This window comes from Denticeps clupeoides, chromosome 12, assembly GCF_900700375.1.
Source record: "Denticeps clupeoides chromosome 12, fDenClu1.1, whole genome shotgun sequence".
In the NCBI taxonomy this organism is placed as follows: Eukaryota; Metazoa; Chordata; class Actinopteri; order Clupeiformes; family Denticipitidae; genus Denticeps; species Denticeps clupeoides.
Genome location: NC_041718.1, coordinates 18,967,194 through 18,990,691, shown reverse-complemented (window position 1 = coordinate 18,990,691; position 23,498 = coordinate 18,967,194). Strand labels below are relative to the sequence as shown.

The 23,498-nt window shown below is 47.7% G+C and overlaps 1 protein-coding gene across 1 annotated transcript in view; it reads right to left on the bottom strand.

Annotated features, from left to right (window-relative positions):
* LOC114800617 (metabotropic glutamate receptor 4-like) overlaps window positions 1-23,183 on the bottom strand; it is a 143,281-nt gene extending 120,098 nt beyond the window's left edge. Inside the window, exon 1 of the mRNA XM_028998229.1 lies at window positions 22,864-23,183. The gene's annotated coding sequence lies outside the window, so the exon portion shown is untranslated. The remainder of the gene's footprint in view (window positions 1-22,863) is intronic.
* Between the last annotated feature and the right edge of the window lie 315 nt (window positions 23,184-23,498).

Below are 23,498 nucleotides of genomic sequence, written 5' to 3'. Positions count from 1 at the left end.
TCCTTGCCCTGTTCACACAAAGTTCATGAAGCAGACTGACTGACACTGCCTTCGATTTATTCTCAGTTCCCTTCTCCTCCTCCAGCAGAATGACCCCTGACCTGGAGACAGCGTCCACCCGTTTCAAGGATAGAATCACAGTTTCTACAATAAATCTTGCAAAATCTTACAATCTCACAAAGGTTGCCGCAGGCCTGTCCAGGTCTGACATCTTTCCTTCGGACCTCGAAATCACCATCAACTGTGTATTTTTATATCATGATGGTACAGCCCATGGTAACATGACCACAATATCCTCTTTTAATCATTTCAGAATGCCCTGCATGGTTGAATAAATGAAAAATCATTTTGTATGACAGAAAGGGTATAAAATGTCTCACTTTGTTTGCATGCATGGCTGTATGTGTTTAGCATTATCATATATCGCCATGTCAGTTCTTTTTCCATTCAGCCAGAACATGCTGACAGCTGATGTGCATCGTTCTGCGGGAACAACATGGGGTCACCAACCCTGGACGCCGTTTATCCTGCACATTATTGGTTTTTACCCACATTTAACATGCCTGATTCATCCTCTTTACTCATCGCCACCCAGTTGTTGAGCTGCATCACGTGTGGTGTCCTCCAGGTCTACATCAACACACCACTATCTACGCCTGGAACCTGGAAGCAGGCGGGTGCGCCGGTGCTCTCGGGCTGTGTTCTTCTCGCACCTAATCGCCTCGAGGTGGGGCTCCTGAGCACCGAATTAAAAATGATTGGCACTCAGCAGCTCACCCTGAGAAATGAGCCCTGCCCGTTTATTCTCCTCGGTCAGTGAGATTTATAACGTTGCCATGGCTACAGCCCACCACATGCAGCATGTCCAATCAATGTCTCACACAGGGACCAGTTCAATGCAGCCTCGCTGAGCGCCTCTGAATGGAAACCTGGGTTTCAAATGTAAATAAATAAAAACGGACCTCACACCGGTCCATAAAGCCCCGAAAATGAGCTGCTTACTGAAAAAACTTTAGAAACTTTTTAATGGATGCATTTTTACTGCATGGACAAATTTTACTAGCAACCATAAATAGGAGTATATGTGATATGTAGCAGTGTAGACCTCACAATATTCCAGCAATATGCATAGATTCATAACTACAGCAATTATTTGATAATATCTAATGAGGAGAGATTTACCTCAGCAAAATATATAGGGATGATGAGGTAAATATGTTGACTGCAGAGTTCATGATGTTCACTTTTAAGTACATAAAACACAGTATGGAGCGTTTACTGTAAAAAAAAAGTGAAATTTCTATTTTAGGGAAAAATAATATCTTGAAAAAAGGTAACTTTTATGATCTGGCCCAGCCTGGTCCTGTTAATGCTTTGGTTGTGCATCCATTGTGGAATCAGCATGTGTATCGCGGGTATTAGGAGTGTTGAGAACGGAGGGAAACGGAGGAGTAAGGGGAGAGATAAGTGCTGCGCTACACCTGGCAGTGTGATGGATTGACAGGAGGGGGTTTTAAATCGACCAGGATGAGCAAGCAGGGTGTGTGAGAGCTGTCAGTCAAACCTACAGGCTCCTCCCCGTGTTAAAAACAAAATTAAAGTTAGAAATAGTTACACACAAAAAGGGATGGATCCTCTGTCTTTATCGCTGCAAATCCAGAAGGGATTTGCTGCATCATATTGGTGTATCAATAATAAGGAAGGACAAGTTCTCATGTAAAAATACTAATGTTGAGATGCTGATGACATTAAATCTGAATGCAGAATTATATTTAAAGACGGCAGCCCGCATCAGAAGACACCGAGGATGGTGAAGGGAAGTGAAGAATGTTCCACGGCTGCTTATCTGTGGAACGTTCCGCTTCCATCAGCGGGAGCAGAAATGGGATCTGATTGTAGCATGTTCTTAAAGGACAGGAAAGGGCCTGGAGTAAGAGACGCAGCGCTTATTAAAACGCAGCACTCAAACAGAATCCATCATGGACAGAACAACAGGTCAGGGGGGTGGGACAGGCGAAGATACACTCAAAAATAAACGGGACCTTGGAGACCAAAGAGTCAGGAACCCAGACGTTCAAGTCAGAACGTGGTGAGGCGGTGCTCTACATTCATCATGTCCATCCTCATCCTTCGTCTGCATCAAAGTGCCATCAATCTGCCGAATCTGGTGGAATTTCAACAGCAAGAACCTCATGAGAGATCTGTCAAAACATCAGGTTGTCACGCGGGGGACTTCACTGGGACCTGCATGGTTCTGTCCACGTTCGGGTCACAGAGAAGTCAGGTGCGATGGAACAGGGAACGGGGTCGTTCCGCCAGGCAGGTTAATGGCCCCTGAGCGGCGTAGCCCGCATTAGCACCGTCTGTTCCGGGGGCTGCGTAATGATCCGAGACGCGCCGCAGAACCACGGGTCGGACTTGCTCAGGCCTCAGGAAGAGCAGCTCAGGCGAGCTCAGAAGTATGACAGACTTCAGACTGCTGTGGAGTGGGTGGTAGTAGTCTAGTGGGTAACACACCCGCCTATGAACCAGAAGACCCAGGTTCAAACCCCACCTACTACCATCGTGTCCCTGAGCAAGACACTGAACCCTGAGTGTCTCCAGGGGGACACTGTCCCTGTATCTACTGATTGTAAGTCGCTCTGGATAAGGACGTCTGGTAAACTTCTAAATCACAAGTCAGTTTCATATAACTGCCTGACATCAGCTCTTTCAATTCCCTTCAACCATTTTTACTGTTTTTTTTTTGGTAGTAAAAAAAAAAAATCAGATCAGACATTCGATTCAAAAAATAAAAAGTGTAAAAAACCCTCACCCTTAGAGGAAATCTTAATAATCTTTATCTTTTACATGGTTTAACCAGTTATTAAATATACAAGAGTCTTCTTAATTTTAACTTTTCTGAAAATCATATAGTTTTTAATTCTTCATTCTGATTATCCTGCAATAACATTATTCTAGTTTATTACATTCACCAGGTCACGTGACCAACAGAGATGAAATTTCATGTCATAGAAGATCCATCTAAATCCCCATCAGCCACTCCATGGGCCTCTGTTACATCTAGCACTGATGTCCTGATCTACTGAACATGGATCACCACGGCCCACCATCACACAGAACCTCCTCCACCGTGGGATTTTTCAGTGGAAAACACACGTGTGCAACACCACTGAGCATCTACGATCACAGACATGATGCCTGGCGTCTAGTACATGATTTTTTATTTTAATCACGTGGCTCCTCCCTGCACCTAGATTCCCTTCTCAAACATGACTGTGTTAAATCAAGAATGAAAAATTATTGAAGTCATAAAAAGTTATGGCGAATCGGCAGTCACAGTGAGACAGACGACACCAAGCTGTCTGTTATCGGCACTGCGAGCAGTGACAGCGGCCGATGGCGGTCCAGTGCATTGATTTATCTGCGGCGCGGCTCCCACCGCCTGTCAAGATTAAAGAATTTATGGCTTATCAGAGGCATCTGGCGCCAGAGCCTCACCACACAAAATTTCCCACGTCAGCAGAAGACGAAGCCCTAATCGTGGAGTAAAGATAAGCATATTACTCGCAGCAGTGAGCGGAGACTAGTTTTGACGAAATATCTTCGTCAACGAACCTTTATGAAGTGGACGCAACATAAATTCTGGTCGTGTGACAATAACTCTGACGAAATATATCAGTTAATTTTTGGAGAAATAAAAATGTGATAAATGTGAGATAAAATGTGGTTTACAAAAGAAAAACTACACTAAACTGCCTTCTAATTTTTGCTGATGAAAACGTAACAAGACGTTATTTCCTCTCATATATTTGCGTTATTGTTGTGTCTTCCCATCCGGTCGCAGGGAAGATGTCACTTCTTCAATTGCCATTCGCTGCATTGTAGATTTCAGAACACTCGCGGCGTGCTTTGGTATCCGCCTCACAAAAACAGAATGTGCGCTCGAAAAAGACAGGGAGAAATGCGGCCATAAAATATTGGGGAACAAAGTGACATTGAGGTAAGTAAAGACAATAATGTAACGATAACTATGGTTTACATGGTAATGTTAGCAATAGATGTGAGCCTGCTAGCTTTAGACGTTTTGGATGACACTTGTACAAAATATAAAAAAAAATAAAAATAGACTTGACAATTTTCATTGACTAAAAATAGACTAAAATGTCATCAGTGATGACTAAATAAAGACTAAAATTAAGACAGGCCTCCAATGGCAGCTGTAGTGGAGAAGGCAGCGCCCCTCTGCTGAATGAAAGGGGGAGGATGGCGGCGGGCGCCCGGGAATGCATCGCCGCGGGTCGCACGCCACCTCTGAGCCGTTGATGGACTCCGATCTGCAGGCTGTTTACTTGTGAGAGCCCTCAGGCGGTTCAGTTCACCGCCGGGGTTTAAGGAGCTCTCAGAAACACGGCCTGGTGCTGGGCCCAGCCTGCGGAGCTGCCTCGCCGTAAAAGCAGGGAAGAAAACCAACAATCGAATCGGTAAAGAACGTAAAACACAATGCAGCTGCAATATTAGCCCCACCTGCGTAAATGAGCGCAGGTCCCCCTTAAAATCTCTCTTTCGTCAGCAACAGTTTCAGCTGCAGCAGCTCTTTGGTAAAATCCAATGTCCATCTAACACCACCAGTTCGCCTTTGATCTGTACAAACCACCATGAACACACAACAAAATCTTTACCAGTTGTCTAGAATCACAATCTGGTATTTTATGCCTTTGCCCTCACGGCAAAAATTCACTCGCATTTCATCAAAGGCAAAATTCCAACATCATTTTGCACGATAATGTCGCAAAACCTTGAGACTGGACATTGAAATATAGAGACAGAAAAATTAGTAAAATGATTAAAAACAGCCCTGTCGCTCTTCATCATCAACATGACAAACGGCGAGGAAGGTTTCAAGAGATGCAGAAAGCTGATGATACGCTTTCTATATAATTACGTGAAGCCCAAGTCTATTGCAGATATGTACATTTTTATGGGCATAATGCTGAATTTCAGGAAAGTTTCACCTTGTGGGCATTTGTGGGCTCATTAATGCTTATCTGAACTGATCAATACTGAATCGCTGGAAACAATGTAACTTCAAGCCCCGCGCCCTGCATCTAGTCTCTGCTTTTGTTTGAAGTAGCTCTCCGCCGGCCATAGTCACCGCGTTCTGCTGACCTCGTACTCTCGGCCGTCAGCGGGAGGGGTGTTTTGATAGGCAGGACGTGGACTGCCATCCTAACGGAGCTGATTTCTGCACAACCTGCCCATTTTCTGAGTATATGTGTGTGTGTGTGTGTGTGTGTGTGTGTGTGTGGTGTGGTGTGTGTGTGTGTGCATCAGGTTGAGATAATATACCACACCACATGGTGAACCAAAAAAATTGTTACATTTGCGTTACATATTTTCATATTCTCATATCAAGAAAGCCGGGCCTGAGCAGCAACCTCATTAACCTTTACCTCATCTGATCTCATTACTGTCATTATTAGGTGCGGCTCATTAAAAGATAACGGTGAATCCCAGTGAGACGATCGTACAACAGGAAGTGTGTATTAAGCCTAATGAAGCCCTAATCAGCCCACCAGGCTCCAGGATAAACCGATTTGGTCCAATTTAGAGTCCCGAATGTCACACGGTGGAAAAAAAGATGATACTCTGGGACAAATCCCCAGGTCGGCTGCCGTTGGATTATGAGTTTAAAGTTTCCTGTCTGTCCAGCTGATTATGCGGGGCGTAAATCCGGGTTTTGCATTATTTGCATGTGTCTTTGGTCCTCTCCCTCGTCATATCGCGGGAGACCTGTGATTTTTTCACCTTGCCTTCTCAGATGCGGTACAATGCCAAACAGAACGAAGTGAAATGAAAGGAAATGAAACGTTGGCTGCAGGAAGGATGGTCCAGGCTCTCAGGGGTGTGAGGGGATTCAGTTCTGAGCCCCGGCTCTCATTTCATGCCAGACGCATTCGCCTGCATCCTTCTCAGGGCGTCAGCATGTGCAGCACTAACACCGTGAGAGGCCACAAAACGGCCTTTTATCACCTTTCTCGCAGAGTGCAGCCCGCTTAAACGTTTCAATGGATTACAGCTTCAAATCAAGAATGCAAATATGCAATACATTTTGCTGCATGTGTTGCAATGGGGTGGTAGTAACCTTGTGGGTAACACTCACCTATGAACCAGAAGACCCAGGTTCAAATCCCACTTACTACCATTGCGTCCCTGAGCAAGACACTGAACCCTAAATAGCTCCAGGGGGGGACTGTCCCTGTATCTACTGACTGTAAGTCACTCTGGATAAGGGCGTCTGGTAAATGCCGTAAATGTAAATGTATGGAGGTCGTGGCTGCATGTTAAATCCATCTATTTCCTGATAAAATAATTCCTAATCAACAGCTGGTCATGTGACCTCATGACTGCAAACATGTTTAAAGCCATCAAACTCAATTAACAGAAATCAACACAGGGAGCATGAATTTGGCTCATAATACTGTGTAGGTTGGTTGGCTGGCCTGGGAATTCAGACGACAGATGTCCTCGTCCCTCTACGGCTGTCCATTAAACTTACATTTCAATATAAACATGGCTAACGCGTGTTGCAGAGGTTCATTTTCTGAGGCCACATGGCTTATTAAAGCCACTCAAATAAATAACCGTCTGGTGCTCTCCGTAATGAGCCATGGTTTCAGCACACAGATCTGGTTACGTACAAATCACAGCAAACATTACATATGCAATTATGTGGATGATGTTCTCACGCACACAACGACGACTGACGAAGCCGGGACAAGAGTTAACAAGATGGGAGTTTCAAAGACCTGAATTAAGCAGAAAAAACAGAAGCGAGATTCACAGAACAACTGCAGGCACGTGGAGAGAGAGAGAAAAAGAGAAAGAACTACTTCAAGCGAAAAAGGATCACCGTGGTGCTGATGTGGCGGATGTGACAGTTCGCACTGGGGTACACACACACATACACACACACGCTGCAGTGTTAGAACTACCACATTAGATCTACAAAGAAAGGTGGATGCCATTTTCCAGGCATTTCTCCAAATAAATACAGTACAGGCCAAACGTTTGGACACGCCTTCTCATTCAATGTGTTTTCTTTATTTTCATGACCATTTTCGTTGGTAGATTCTCACTGAAGGCATCAAAACTATGAATGAACATATGTGGAGTTATGTACTTAACAAAAAGTGGAGACCTGGCCTCCACAGTCACCGGACCTGAACCCAATCCAGATGGTTTGGGGTGAGCTGGACCCCAACAAGTGCTAAACACCTCTGGGAACTCCTTCAAGACTGTTGGAAAAGCATTTCAGGTGATGACCTCTTGAAGCTCATCGAGAGAATACCAAGAGTGTGCAAAGCAGGAATCAGAGCAAAGAAACAAGTTTTCAGTTATTTCACCTTTTTTTGTTAAGTACATAACTCCACATGTGTTCATTCATAGTTTTGATGCCTTCAGTGAGAATCTACCAACGTAAATGGTCATGAAAATAAAGAAAACACATTGGTCTGTACTGTGTATTAAATATTAAAATGAATCACATTGTCACCTTTTCACCGCTCTTCCACCTCACACACATTTTCAGCACTGGACAAAATCCCTCATTTGCATAATCTCTCAGCGGATGGTGAACACTTTCTGTCAGACGGTGCCAGATTGTGAACGCTCGCTTGTTGAGAACCGCTGAAGTATTGAAATCGTGCTGAGTCGTCTTTCGCCGCAAGACAAAATATTTTTTGCGCCAGTTAGCGTCGTGGCCTCACGCCTCCAGAGGCGTGAGTTTGAGTCCCGGCCCAGATATCGTTTGCATGTTCTTTATGTGCTATATGCACTAGGTAAACTGGCGACTAGGTTTGCCCGAGTGTGAGTGAATAGTGTGTGTTTCCCTGCTGCACCCAATGACGGAGGGTGAGCTCTGACCCTGAGTAAAATTTACATTTAAATTCATCCAGAGCGCCTTACAATCAGTAGTGACAGGGACGGTTCCCCTGGAGACACTGTGTATTGTTCAGGGACACAATGGTAGTAAGTGGGGTTTGAACCTGCGACTTTGTGGTCTTCTGGTTCATAGACGGGTGTGTTACAAACTAGGCCGCTACCACCCCTTGTTTTAACAGGACTAAGAGTTTATGGAAAGTGACTCAGTGAGTGAGGCTGTCAATGCTTTTGACCCTGCTATTTAAATGCAGACGACACATTTTGTTATGTGCTGTGCAGCTGGCACCCCCGGCAGCCCCCTCCCAGGCCAAACGTGATATCTTCAAATGCGTCCCCATGCCCGGATCGTGACAGTTTGACATTTCGTCAGATTCCTCTCTTCTGCAGGTGGTGTGGAGGTCATCGGGTCATCTGCAGCCTCCCACTGTAGAGCTGAGATCAATACATCAATTACCAGGTGAGCTCGATCATGACCACTGACATGGCTGCACAATCCTATGGTGAAGACGTCTGAGCTCCTACTTTATTTATTTGAGGCTTGATCACGGTTTAAAGTAATGCGCCAGTAACGTGACGTTAAATGGCAGCGTTAACGCCTCCTTCTTGCTGAACATGAGGTGACTAGTGTAAAATCTGTGATTTACCTGATGTTTTTACGTGCAACGCCCAGGCGATGGAGCATGACGCGTTGCTTGTTGCAGAATTTAAACCGGGGGAGGCAGAACCGAGGCAGCGCCGCTCCTCAATTAACCACGACATTCCGATTCGTGGGAAATGACGGCGGCGTTATTATTTTTTTTCCACAGGAGCCGGGCCTCTCCTGCAGACGTCCCCTGTCGTTCAGCCAGACATGCGCCAGTGCGGGCTGAAAGAGGCGATATTCACATCTTCATCCCGCCTGACAGGACATCTGCCCATCGCATCTGGAACCTCACCCAGCCAAGAACAGAGGCCGCTCCGTTACGTTATACTCACATCACAGCTCAATGTCACCTCGCCGGTTTAATACAGGCGCCGCTTCTCAAGCAGGCCAAATACATGCTCCAGTTCAAACTAATCCACTCTTCAGAAATAAGTCTAGCAAAAATACAACTAAAGTTACATTTGGACAAAGGACCATGCACGCAGTGTTAAGATAATATAAGAAATAAGTAAATAACTAGTCCTACAAAAAAGCAGTAGATGTGACTTATAATAATAATATCAGTATAAACATAGAAAAACAGGAAGGCCTGTATACATATAATATAAGTGTATTTACGTACAGAGTGGCTATATAGGAAAACGGAAGTGGTGTATTGGATGTGTGTGTAGGTGTGTTAGTCTATGTATGTTTGTGTGGTCAGCTGTTGTGCAGTCTGACAGCGTTTGGCAGGAAAGACCTTCTGAATCTCTCCGCCCCACATCGTGGTTGCCGCAGCCTGCCACTGAAGGAGCTGCTCGGTGCTGTCAGGGTCTCCTGCATGGAGTGGGAGATGTTGTCCACCATTCTCCTGTCACTCACCACCTCCACTGGGTCCAGAGGGCGTCCTAGAACAGAGCTGGCCCTCCGGATCAGCCTGTTCAGTCTCTTCCTGCAGAGATGCTACCTCCCCAGCAGACCACACCATAAAAGATGGCTGAGGCCACCACAGAGTCATAAACGGTCTTAAAGAATGGGACCTGAGCCTCCACAGCAGGTACAGCCTGCTCTGCCCTTTCCTGTAGGGGGCATCAGAGGTGTGTGTCTAGTCCAGTTTACTGTTCAGATGAACACCAAGGTACCTGTAGCTCTCCACAACCTCAATGTCCAGACCCTACATGGACAGTAATTGTAGTTAAATTCATTGTCGCATAGTTTCTGTGATTTTTTTGTGTGTGTTGATGCATTTTTGAACGTATTGACAGGACGTGGTCTAAATTTCCAGGAATGAGGTCTTTTGAGAGCTGTCAATCATGTTTATGGCTCTTCTTCAAGTTATAGATAACTTGCAGTGCTTTCTTGCTTTATACATGTATTAATATTCTGAATATGCCTTTGACTTTACACTAGTGAACAAGCCCCATGCACAAGTTGTGATGTTTGAGCAGAGCAGTAGTAGAGCAATAGAAGAGTCTCTGCGGTCCTCCCGGAGCAGCATGATCCTCATACGTCAGGAAGAGCATCCAGCCTGCACTCCGATGTGTGTAAACACACCGTGCACGTCGTCTTCGGACGCCATTACCCAGCATTCCCCATTTTATCTGCCCGTGCACTCGTCTGCACTGAGATGCAAGATGAGGCTAAATGGAAACCGACTGGAGCAATTAATTTCCCTTCTGATGCAGCAGTCATCAAAATGGCCGTAGACATTCCTTCCAGCGTGAGTTTTATACTCCGGATTAGATACACTGAAAACCTGCAAAATGCAGCCTGACGGAGAAAAAGTCAATCATAAAATGACTTGCAATCTCATAAATCTCCCGCTGCTAAATAAATGTTTGGAATTCAGTGGATCTGCCAAGTAAAACCACCAAAACCCAGAGCGCTGGAAGTAAAATTTTGAGAGGCGTCTTGACATTCACCTGAAGCAGCGTTCTTCAAGTCACTGTCCTGGGGGGGCTTGGCGGGTTACGGCTGATTTAATGCCTTCCCTTCACTAGAAATATCATCAATGCCTTTTCTAAAGCTACTCATGGGGAAGAAGGAGCCTATGCCGGAAAGCTGCAGGCATACACACACACACACACGCACACTGCAATTGGGCACTGGAGGCCAGATGTCTTCATGCCTCAACCACTGTAATCAAAAACGTACACCGCATTTTTACACCAAAAGTCATTCTCATAAAGCACAAATATGAATATGTGACAGACAGCAAATATCGTTCGTATCAGAGAGCAATTGGTGGCGGTGAATGTTTGCAGGTCTGATAATGAGCTCCGAAGTGGCGGCTTCGTTGAAAGATGCTCGTTGATTACTAATTCATCCTTCCTGCATTTTAAACCGCCAGCCTGCAGCGGCATTCATTTCCACACCAAACTGACCTGAATATTGCACTTGGGTCCTAGTGCATTATGGGATCAGGCCACGGAGGTCTAGGAGGTCAAAGCCACACGGATTTCACTTCAAAAATGTCCTATGTGACCTCTTCATGGTCAGGTTTTTAAATGAAGGGACGGATGAAAGGCTTTTTTGCTCGTCTAGTTTTTAAATCTTTCACTGTCCATCACAAAACATTTCTTATTCTACCTGTAAGTACCGGCGACCCTTACTTTACTTTACTTTACTTTACTATACTTTATTTTGCCAACGCGTTTATCCAAAGCGACTTACAGGAGGAAGACACCAGAAATTCGATTTCTATAGATTTGAGTTTACAAAACTAAGAGCCCTGATAAGGCCGAACCTGTCAGCAAAGAGCATGCTCGGAGATTGTTAAGTGCTAGACGAAGAAAAATTGTGTGTGTGTGTGTGTGTGTGTGTGTAAGTGTTAGATTTGTCTGAAATACTTTTTGAATAAGTGGGTTTTCAACAGCTGATGGTAGGTGGTAGTCTCGGATAGTCGAATGGAGCAGGGCAATGAATTCTTTCTTAATGCATGGGATCAGTGCAAAAATACGAACATATATCGCGTAATGTATCATACACATTATGATACATCTAAGCTTTATGCATAGAACGTCACGTTACGCGCTTTGTTATTTTACTTGTGTTGTGCGTTTAGCAAACATGAATATATTGTTCAAGTAAAAAATATTTGGTGTTTTATGGGGGTTTATGGGGTCCCCCCGGGATTTTCATCTATGACTACTGTATAAAAATAGATTATTTTAATGAACAAATTAGCCAAAGCCTTTGATTGGTTCATTACTGCTGTGTTTAATAGGTTTAAGCTGGTAACATGTTATTTAATCTTCTAATTTATTAAACAACCACATTAATGGATGTATCTGTCAAATGATGGGCCTGCATCAAGGAAATGGAATACCTGTCATCACCCTGATTTCCGAATTGTGTCTTCTGATGTCGAGCATATAAATGCAGCCTTATTGTGTCTATTCCTCATTGGGTCATCATACTGTATGTTTGTGCTTGTACCCTGCACTGTATGTTGTGGGACTCGTCATACAAGTTGAGTGACTACGTCCTTCTTCCCTGTCCTGTCCCTGTTGCCGTAACAGAAACGCATAAAGCGATGCACCTATCACGCATAGTCCCTACTGTACCTACTGTACCAGCTGTTTCAGTTGCTTGGGTCTGGGTTCAGCAACATTTTGCAGGAGTAAAATTAAGACTAGCATATTTCAACATAACAATACCAGAATTCATTTATGGTATTTGAAAGTAAAGTGATCGTCATTGTGAAACACTGCAGCACAGCACACAGTGACACAACGAAATGTGTCCTCTGCTTTTAACCATCACCTCACCTCAGTGGATCGGGATTCGAACCTGCAACCTTCTGATTATGGGACCGCTAGGCCACCACTGGCCCACTATTTATTATTTACCAGACACTCTTATCCAGAGTGACTTACAATCAGTAGTTACAGGGACATTCCCCTCCTGGAGACACTCAGGGTTAAGTGTCCTGCTCAGGGACATGATGGTAGTAAGTGGGGTTTGAACCTAGGTCTTCTGGTTCATAGGTGAGTGTGTTACCCACTAGGCTACTACCGCCCGTATGAAAATTCAGAATCCTCAAGCATAATTTTTCACACATGGACTGTGAAACACCAACCTTTGAGATGTGTTGGACAGTGGACTGAGTGGACAATCTGGCATGAAATGTTTCCAAGAGCTCAGTAATGGAGGGCCATGATTTAACATCAATCCAATGGCAATTTTCACATCTTCTGCTGTAAGTCCTGACGGGCTCGGCGTCACGTCCCTCGATGCACCAGCGTCTTGAAAAGAAAAGGCGGGCGAGGTGATTGATGAATTATATATTAAAGGCGTCCACCCCCGCGTGCGCCAGCATCTCCGTAAGGGAGGGTTTGATCCGCGTCCGCCGCTCGCCTGCGGCAGCCACAGCTGCCCCGCCGCCGCCGCTTCGCCCCGCCTGGTTGCAGCCGAATGTGTGAAATGTGTCAGTTTAATATGATCCGTAAAACGAACGATGCCGGAGTGGCGCTTGTGATTAGCGTCGGTGGGCTTCTTGTTAAAGTGAGCGGAGTCGCTGGCTTTGTTGTCTTGTTTGCATCGTTTGCCGGCCCTTTTTTCCCGTTCTAATGTGTGTAATTGGGCGTAAGTGCCCCTGTGAAACACAGATGGGACCTGGTGCCAGGGAGGTTACGTGGCGCAGCTGGACGCGGCCCCGCAAGCCACCGGCGTCTCCAGGACGACACACGGCGTCCCCAACTGAGCCAGGATCAGTCCAGGCCAGCCAGCGACTTGTAGAGGGATCGCCGACGACCCCGCCCCTCCGCCAGACCACCATGAACCCCCAAAGGCCGCAGCGATGCCACCGCCACCGTTATGCCCCCTGTCGTCTTGACAACCGGGTGATAGCTGAGATCGCGGCCATCGGCGGAGTGGAGAGGTTCTTTTTTTTTTTTCCGTCTCCAGGACTTTTAACTGCCTCTTAAAAGCTCTGGAGTCCGATAGCAGGCACTCACCGGCCGGACGGGGGAAATCGCTGACGCGGCAGGGCGGAGAGGCATGGCGGTGCGGCGGCCTGATGGGGTTCTAGGAACCAGATTGCGTAGCGTGAGTGTTCTGCTGGCTGAGTGTAATAACAGCCACTTGGCCAGGATCAATAATTTCCAGCGAGTCGCTCCTGAATAACAGCCAGTTCTCAATGGCTTCTCTGTGTGTGTGTGTGTGTGTGTGTGTGTGTGTGTGTGTGTGTGTGTGTGTGTGGTGTGTGGTGTGTGCGTGTGTGTGTGTGCGTGTGTCTGTTGGCCGCAGTGGGAGCTCGGCTCAGTCAGAGGGGCTGGGCGTCCACCGAGACCCCCTCTGAGGCTGAGCTCATGGGCTCCGTCTTCAGAGACAGTCAATAAATACAGCCTCAAGGCCTCAAGCCCACGGCTTAAAAATGAAGAACCAAGGCTCCGCCGGAAAAAACGGGACCTTCGTCTTCTCGTTTTCGGGAAAACCGCGGAACCGTCTTCACCGTCTGTTACTGAACGGCTAAATTGCTGCATTTACCTCCAGCTGACTCTGGGTGACATTAACAGCCATTGCCACCGCAACAGGACGTGGATGTGATGGGATCAGCCAGGGTACCTGATCACCTTGCATCTCATGCATGGCATTTTCCCGGCACATTGCTGATGTATCTGTATTTTCTTTGGTATTTGCAGAAATAATACGATATAACCATATAAGTGGGTGCTTGGCAGCTATCTGTATGTAACTACCCGCCCTGCCCTTGTTGCTAGCGTGACACCCAATGGAAAAAAGGGGAGGAGCCTGTATTCATGATCATGACTTCCTCTTTCAGGATGATTTTATATGTGACACGCCCAGGTGTAGCACAGTGTCCATCTCCTCCCTTTCTCCTCCGTTTCACCCTTTTTTCTACACTCCTTTCTGATTGAAGGAGACGTAACATTAGTGACCAGTAGCCTAGTGGGTAACACACTTGCCTATGAACCAGAAGACCCGGGTTCGAATCCCACTTACTACCATTGTGTACCTGAGCAAGACACTTAACCGTGAGTGTCTCCAGGGGGGGACTGTCCCTGTAACTACTGATTGTAAGTCGCTCTGGATAAGGGCGTCTGATAAATGTAAATGTGACCACGCCCCACATTCTTATATAGGTGCTGGCAAAATACTGTACCCAGGTGTACAACTCTTAAAAGAGGGTTTCACGTCAATAATAATAAATGTCGGCGTCTCTACATTTACATACATCTGCCACATGTAGGTCAGCTCTGCACACCGTGCATCAGCGCTGCAGGATTCAGATTCCGCGGAAAAAGCATGAATATCTCCCACATACATACATACTGTACTCATCCATATTTTATTCCACTGTTTATACCGCGCGTACGCTCTAATCTCCTGCGTATGTTGGGGTTGCCGTCTGTAACGTATCCAACATGGAATCTAATGGAATCTCCGCAAACGGAATCCGTAACGTAACGGTGGGCTGGAGACGGCGTACGTGGGATGAACGGGTCGGTGCAGATCTGCCTGGGAGGCCGCGCGTTAGGAACACGAATGACGAGGCGCCCGCGGTGATAGGCACCGTCTGCCTGACGGATGAGGCGGCCGCTGAATAACCCGTTTTTAACGTTCTCCTCTCAGCACGCGGAACTGAGCTCTTTTACGGGCCCGAACTGTCGAATTAATCGTGAATTATGGGAGGCGTCAGGGGTAATGAAGCCGCCGACACGCCGGTGCGTAATAAGTCGCGTGTTAATTGGAGAGGACAGGCCTGGAATCGCACGGCGCGAAAACGCCCCACCTCACGTCAGGCAGCCATTTTCGGCGCTGGAACCATGAGTCGTGGTCGTCATGTTGAAGGCTCGCCCGGCGCTGCGGGAGCCTTCTGGAAAGACGCATCACCGGCGAGCCGAGCGGAGGTCCTGCCGCAGCGGCCGGTTTGCAGGGTTAATATTCGCTTTCGCCGCGAGCGAAGAAGAAAGCGGCAGAAAACAGACGTGGAGTAACGACTAATCGCAGAGTTTAGAGGCGAGCTCAGAGCGGCGATGCGGCGGCCCGGGTTCTCGGCTCCCGTATTGATTCGCGTGAGTCATCGACTCCGCACGGAGCCCAGCGATAAAGACTCTGCCCAAACTTCTTCTGCCTCTCAAGCTGTGTCTGAAACGAGAGACAGACTGGGGTTCAATAGATTATTTCACAGCCATCGCTGCAGCGGTGCGACCTCCCGATCGTGAGTTTCCTCTCCGAGGTACAGTACAAGGCCAAAAGTTCGGACAACTTCTCATTCAATGCGTTTTTCTTTATTTTCATGACCAATTACGTGGTAGATTCTCACTGAATGCATCAAATCTATGAATGAACACATATGGAGTTATGTACTTAACAAAAAAAGGTGAAATAAGTGAAAACATGTTTTATATTCTAGTTTCTTTGCTCTGATTACTGCTTTGCACACTCTTGGCATTCTCTCGATGAGCTTCAAGAGGTCGTCACCTGAAATGGTCTTGAAAGAGTTCAGAGAGGTGTTTAGCACTTGTTGGCCCCTTTACCATCTGGATTGGGTTCAGGTCCGGTGACTGTGGAGGCCAGGTCTCCACTTTTTGTTAAGTACATAACTCCACATGTGTTCATTCAGAGAGAATCTACCAATGTAAATGGTCATGAAAATAAAGAAAACACATTGAATGAGTTGGCCTGTACTGTATGTTAAGAGGATTAGGAAACAAAAAGCACACAAAAGTTTTTAAAAAATGTGATTCTTGAGAACTGGAAAATGTTGTGCCCAAAAAACATCAAAACATTACTTAATTAGACTGAAATTCAACACTCTAATTTTACACTGTGAAATTATCTATATTACAGTGAAGATAAATAATTAGGGCTAGAGCTTGTGAACTTTGGATTGGATTCCAATATTCTTTAAAGATTCTATAACAATCACTGAATCCAGTGGTCCAGAGCAAAGGGAGGGTCCTTTATTCGATCAATATAATGAAGCGCTCCTACCAGCAGGAATACCTGAGAACACATTCAGCTCAAGCAAAGGCGAGATGCTTCAACACACAAACACAATGAGACAATGGGGCGTGGCCAGGCAGCCCAGATGGGCATGGCATAGGCTGGACCCAAGGTGGGTTAAGGAGCTGAAGGAGCCGGTTTAAAATGCATCACAGCTAAGGATGCCATGGACATCGGACAGTAAGGACAGGCCTCCGTCCATCCCCCCCCATCGTGCTTTTTTAACGTTACCGTTCCATTCCTTTACATATTCCACCGTGTTGGATTACAGGCTGAGAACCAATTTCCTTGTGTTAATGTACTTGGCCGATGACCTGATTCTGAATTATTTAGTTCATTGCGCCCAGGATAAACAATCGCAATTCTGTCTTAATAATTCATGGTGATAAATATTCATCTACAGTCTGGACGAATAGTTTTACCCGGACCCTCCTCACAAATTGGCACAGACACCTTTAAAATCGCACATCACAAATAAGCATGTAATCACAGATAAAATCCCCAAATGGCACATGCTGTGACAGTGACCTAAAAGAAATCGGTGGCTTTTTGACAGAAGCTTGCTTCTTTTAATTCATGCAGAGCAGGTGCTGGGGGACGGCTGGTGTCTGTGATAAAGACGTGTTCAGAATCAGCATTGCGAGCCAATCAGGGCACTTCCCTCTCCCGGCTTGCCCCCCGCCCGCCGGTGACAGCTGGGAAAAGTAATCCGACGCGCCCTGGCACAGGTCGCCGTTCCGCGGTCAGAAACCAGACAGAATCAGATGATTCCAGGCCTCGGCGGAGCTCCGTAACATTACAGCCGTCTCCAGAGCGTCTCAGGACCTACCGACCTGTCGGACAGCCGTAGGGCGGGAGAAGGTGTGTGATTGAACACCTTCGCGCTCAGCTTCCACCTCTAACCCCTTCTCCAGGTTACGGCCCATCCATGAATAACTAGAACTTCTACAGTAAATAAACGTCCCTCTTTATAAAAAGCCCACCAAAAAGGCCCCAACATGCATCTCTGTAATGAGACTCTGAGGTTTCTGCATTCTGAACATTTTTATTTACCAGACGCCCTTATCCAGAGCGACTTACAATGAGTAGTTACAGGGACAGTCCCCCCTGGAGACACTTCTGGGTCTTCTGGGTCACAGGCGAGTGTCTCACCCACTAGGCCGCTAGCACCCAAAACCATTGCATTTTTATTCTGAATGACTTCTGGCCTGTCCAGTGGCACCAGAATGCAGAATCCAGTCCCTGCAGCGTGGCTACGACGTCACAGAACAACCGCTCCACGTATTTTTCCAGGAGCTTTTCATTCATTTACATTTACGGCATTTGGCAGACGCCCTTATCCAGAGCGACTTACAACGTGCTTTCAAGTTACCATCGATTAAGTGATCAGTTCTGGTTCACTAGGACCCCCAACTATGAATACAATCTTTTTATTCACTCTGTTCTAGTTTCTATACAGAAGTCAGACAAGAAGAAGGTTACAAGTTCATCTAAATATTCTCTAAAGAGGAAGGTCTTGAGCTGCCGTGTGAAGGTGCTCAGTGACTGAGCTGGAAGTTCATTCCACCACCGAGGGGCCAAGACGGAGAAGAGTCTAGATGAACGTCTTCCTTTTACCTTCAGAGATGGAGGGACCAGGCGAGCAGTACTGGAGGCTCGGAGTATACGAGGTGCAGTGTGAGGTGTAATAAGGGCTGTGAGGTAGGATGGTGCTACTCCATGTTTGGCTTTGTAGGCCAGCATCAGTATATTGAACCTGATGCATGCAGCTACTGGGAGCCAGTGGAGGGAACGTAGCAGAGGGGCGGTGTGGGAGAACTTGGGACGGTTGAAGATCAGTCGTGCTGCTGCATTTTGTATGAGTTGTAGAGGTCGGATGGAACATAGAGGTAGACCAGCTAGAAGGGAGTTACAGTAATCCAGTCGTGAGATTACTGAGGACTGAACCAGTATCTGGGTGGCCTGTGTTGATAAGGGCGGATTCGTCTGATATTGTAGAGAAGGAATCTACCGGAGTGGGAAAGATTGCTGATGTGAGTCGAGAAGGAGAGTTGGTTGTCTATTTTTACTCCAAGGTTGCGGGCGGTTGTAGAAGGAGAGAGCTGTGAGTTGTCCAGGTAAATAGCAAGATCAGTTATTTTCAGTCATTTGTCGCACATGTTTTGGCACAGCAGCTGAGATTGGCCACTTCGCTCACGAACCTCCGACTGTTTGCTCTCGAACGAGATGCACAGGGGACGGATTTCTGTTTCCCTTACGTGTGTGGCGCTGAGCGCTGACCGCCGGCCGACTGGTGGGAGGTCTAAGCGCCATCATTTCACAGTCCATTTAGCAAACGCCGACCCGGGGAGGGCGGACCAGCGCGGCTTCGAGAGTCGGGCTTCCCTTTAGTGCGTTGTGCGTGTGTGTGAGTGTGTGTGTGTGTGTGTGAGGGGGGGTCCACTTCAATTTTTAAGTTTGTGTCTCAACTTTAAATGAGGCTGTAATTCTCTAAAAGGATTTTTTTTTCAATTTGGCAAAATTCAACCATGACAGAACGTGTGTGTGTGTGTGCGTGTGTGTGTGTGTGTGTGTGTGTGTGCGTGTGTAACTGGAGCTCTGTTTAATGCAGGCCCAGTTCCAGATCACAGCTCCCACCCTCCCACCTGTGTACCGAGTCTTGTCACCTGTCAGTGGGCGTGCCGGTGGGCGGAACAGACAGACGGCAGTAATTAACGAAGACGCGTCTCGGCGCCTTTCATGGGGTTCGACGGTTTGAGATTAAAACCCATCGCCTGACAAGAACTGCAAATCAAATTAACATTTTATTAAAATGTAACTTTTGATAAAACAGCAAAATTACATGGAAAGGATAGGTACTATAGAGCGGTACTATAGACCCAACCTGACTAAAATTATAAAAACTGAGCCCAAAGCCAACACTCATCACTCTAGCGAGTCATCCCGCCACTGTTCTAGGGTCCAGTGGCGCCGTCCCAGTGCTTTTAGCAATATAGTGCACGTGCCACTTATGACCTTTATCCTCAATTCAGGCCACGGAAACGCCACGTGACACCCCGGTCCCCGGCCTCTTCAGCACCCATGCAGGAAGATTATCGTCGGGCCCGGAACGGCTCCGTGTTGGAATTCACTCCCTCTCCGACGCCACGCTGTGTGGCAAGGTGCGGCTGCCAGAGGGGAGGTGGGAGTCCAGCCTGAGTCACCAGCGGTCATCCCACTCTAACACGCATGCACCTACGCGTACGAAACACACAAACCGAACCACAAAACAATGGGTTGTTCAATATGCAAAGGACGGGTCGGTTTTTACCAATCTCAGACATTCAAATGCTTATTAAAATAGCTCAATCTTATTCATCTTCTTCCTTCGGCTTCTCCCATTAGGGGTCGCCGCATCAGATGGTGGTCCAAACTATTTAAACCCGCTTTATGCTGGATGCCCATCCTGAAGCAACCCTGGCTCGGCGCCGGCACCAAGTGGGGCGGTAAGAAGCAGACCAGTAATTAGAAGGTTGTGGGTTCAAATCCCAATCAGCCAGGGTGCCACTGATCAAGGTACCGTCCCCACACGCTGCTCCCCGGGCGCCTGTCATGGAGAGTTAAATGGAGAGGACACATTTCACTGTGTCTCCATGTGCTGTCTTTGCTGTGTGTCCAAATGTCAATCTTTTAAATGCATGGTTCACCCTCAGAGGCTGGGCTCTCAACGTATACCGTTGCTGTGTAAATTTTTATAAAATATAGTTTTCACTCGTTTGATCCACAGTAGGTTGGGACCTGACATTGAACCCCAATGCTTGGAGGTGTTATGCCACAGTGCAGCCATGTGTCCCTACTCAAACCCACTCACTCACAATCCATGAACACACACACGCTCGCACATGCACCTACGCATACGAAACACACACACACACACATGCGCATCTTTGGCCGATTTAGAGTCACCAATCGGTCTGAGGCGGCAGGAGGGAAGCAGACCGACATGGGGAGAGCATGCAAACTCCGGAGCACGTAGTACGTGAGATCTGAACCTGGGTCTTTAGGTTCATAGGCGAGTGTGTTACCTACTAGGCTACTACCTTCTTAAAGGTGGTAGTAGTCTCGGCTAGTCAAATGGAGCCGGGCAAGTTGTTCCACCAGCCAGGGACTTCTGTTTTATGTTATTTTATCCCTATTTAATTTTTGCACCCGTAACATTGATATTATACTGTATGCAAGATAATGTGTACCAGGAAACTAACACTCGGCCGTGCAGAAGACACAAGACCATCCCAGAATTGCCAGCGCGTGAGCGTCGCCACGCCGGGCCCCACGCCGGGCCCCACGCCGCAGATAAGCGCTGCAGCACGTTCCCCGAAACAGTGGATGTGCTCGCGGCGCATTCGGCTCCCTGCCGCCTTATCAGAGCCCCGGCCCGGCGACAGATTTAATGATCTTAACGTAACAGAGGCCATTCCGCCGCAGTCCTGCTGAGCCGGCAGTTGTTCAAAGTACCGGCGGAGAGCCGGGCGGTGTGGGGAAAGTTCGTGCAGGCTCCTCTGCGCCTCTCTGGACGTCCGTGAGCAGATATGTCACATTACTGAGGGCCAAAACCCCCCCCCTCCCGTCCCTGTCCCCAACGTGGGCCCTCGACGGGCCAGAAGGAGACGCACGATAACACCGACACACAACCGCGGCCCATGGGAGCGGCAGGAGCGGCGCCAAATTGAATCTAAATCTCCCTCCCCCTCGGTTTCCGCCGAGTCGGCATCTTTGGATAATTAGCTCGGCGATATGCGGCTTCTGATCCTCGTCTGGCAGCGCCATTCTCAGATGAATGCCACTACGCCCCGCCCGAGAGCCACAGATCCACGGCGCACGGTCGCGGTTTTATTACGTCCCAAAGTGCCGTTAACAAGAGAAGGGAATGAAAGGAACGATTCTGGACATTTCTGAGCCCCAAATAAACAATTGGCCTGAGTCAATAATAATGTCCATTTCATTGCACCTCTGTACATTTTACCCACAATCCCTTCACTGCTGCTTTGGTTAAGCTTTAAAAGAAACTTATTTTAGATTGATTTACAATAATATATGAGGTCACGTGTCTCAACCAGCGATGGCAAGAATGTAAAAGATGTTTTTATTTAAACCAAAATTGCACTTTTTTTGGCAGAAGTATGAGACGAAATGTGATTTTGAACCTGTGTTGAGACGCTGCGTCTGGACCTGTTAGAATCTCATATTGCTGGATCGTGTCACCCCGAATCGTGTTCCGCTAGTCTGAGTTTAACCCCTTCTGAAGCAACAATGTCCCTTTTCAGGGAAAGTGGCCAGAAGTGGTATTGCACTTTTTGTGGCAGAAGTAAGGGAACAAAATGAGAATGAAACGGAGTGTGATTTTAAAGTGAAGTGAAGGTCATTGTGATACACAGCTGCACAGCACACGGTGCACACAGTGAAATGTGTCCTCTGCACTTAACCCATCACCCTGAGTAAGCAGTGGGCAGCCATGACAGGCGCCCAGGGAGCAGTGTGTGGGGACGGTGCTTTGCTCAGTGGCACCTTGGCGGATCGGGATTCGAACCGGCAACCTTCTGATTAATTGGGCCTCTTCCTTAACTGCTAGGCCACCACTGCCCCAAACCTATAGATGCTGCATCTGGACCTGTTAGTATCTCATATTGCTGGATCGTGTCACCCCGAATCGTGTTCCACAAGTCTGTGTTTAACCCCTTCTAAAGCCACAATGTCCCTTTTCAGGGACAGTGACCAGTGAAGCTCCACTCCATCCTTTTGGTGGAATATGAACGACTCCAGCCGGTTCAGTGGGTCGATCGAAGGCCCGTGTGGGTATCAGGAGCAGGGGGGGGCAGGAGAAAGCCATTAATCAGCCGCCACCGGCGTGTGATGAATTTGATCAGAGCAGCAAAGTGCCTGTTAGCCGGACGGCCACTGCTGAGATGACAGATGGCCGTAACCGCGATTTGCCATCAATAAGGCATCCGGCACCGCCAACCAACGCGTCCCGCCGCCTGTCAGTAAGTGTTTGCCCTTTGACCCCCTGAGAAGTAGCCTGACCAGTGACGAAGCTTCCAAAAAGGAGCTTTTGGTTTAAATTGGGGGGGTGAGAGGTTGTAGGGGGTTACGGTGGGTGGGGCCTCCCCTTTTAAAGGTGGGTTAGATCAGGGTGGCGACATTTGCACACGGGCCTGGTCCAGAATGACAAAAGAGCCGAACCTCGGGCTTACATAAGCCCAACTGGGCCGGAGAGGGTGGATCGTCGGGGGTCCAACACGCCGCGGACGCGCAGACGCGGTGACGGCGGCCGTTCGTCTACTCACCGCTCCGTCAGGTGCGCGTCTCCGGGGACGAACTTTATTCCACAAACTCCGGCCCCCCGAATTAAAAAATAAAAATAAAAATCCCAGCGGACGGGACGGAGGGATCTGTTGCGCTCTGCGGAGGAGAAGTGGTCCCGACCGGCGGACGCGGGCTCCGGCGCAGAAATCCGACGCCCACGGAGCGCGTCCGGTGCGGGGCGCAGAGGAGCTCGCCGCGTCTCCGAAACCATGAAAACCTCCCGGCGCCCCCCAGGAAAGAGTCTCCGGGATGGAACGCCAGGACGGGGTGGAGGGAAGAAGTCTTCACCGAAGTATCGACATCGTCCAGGGCGCAGGGAGGGATGGATGGAGGGAGGAGGGAGGGAGGGAGGGAGGGAGTGGATCGGGGTGGGTGGGAGGGAGGAGAGAGATGGAGACGTAGAACACACACACACACACACACACGCAGCCATTTAGAGATGGAGAGCAGAGCTGTCATAAATTGGATTAGTAATCAGATTATTTCTAGACGTCGATTCACTTCGGACGCGATCGTTCCGTGGTTTTGCGCAGTAAGAATCGTTCTTTTCTTTCTTTTCTTTTTTTTTTTACGATTCCCGGAATGGCCGTGTGGATTTTTACACTTGTCTGTGCAC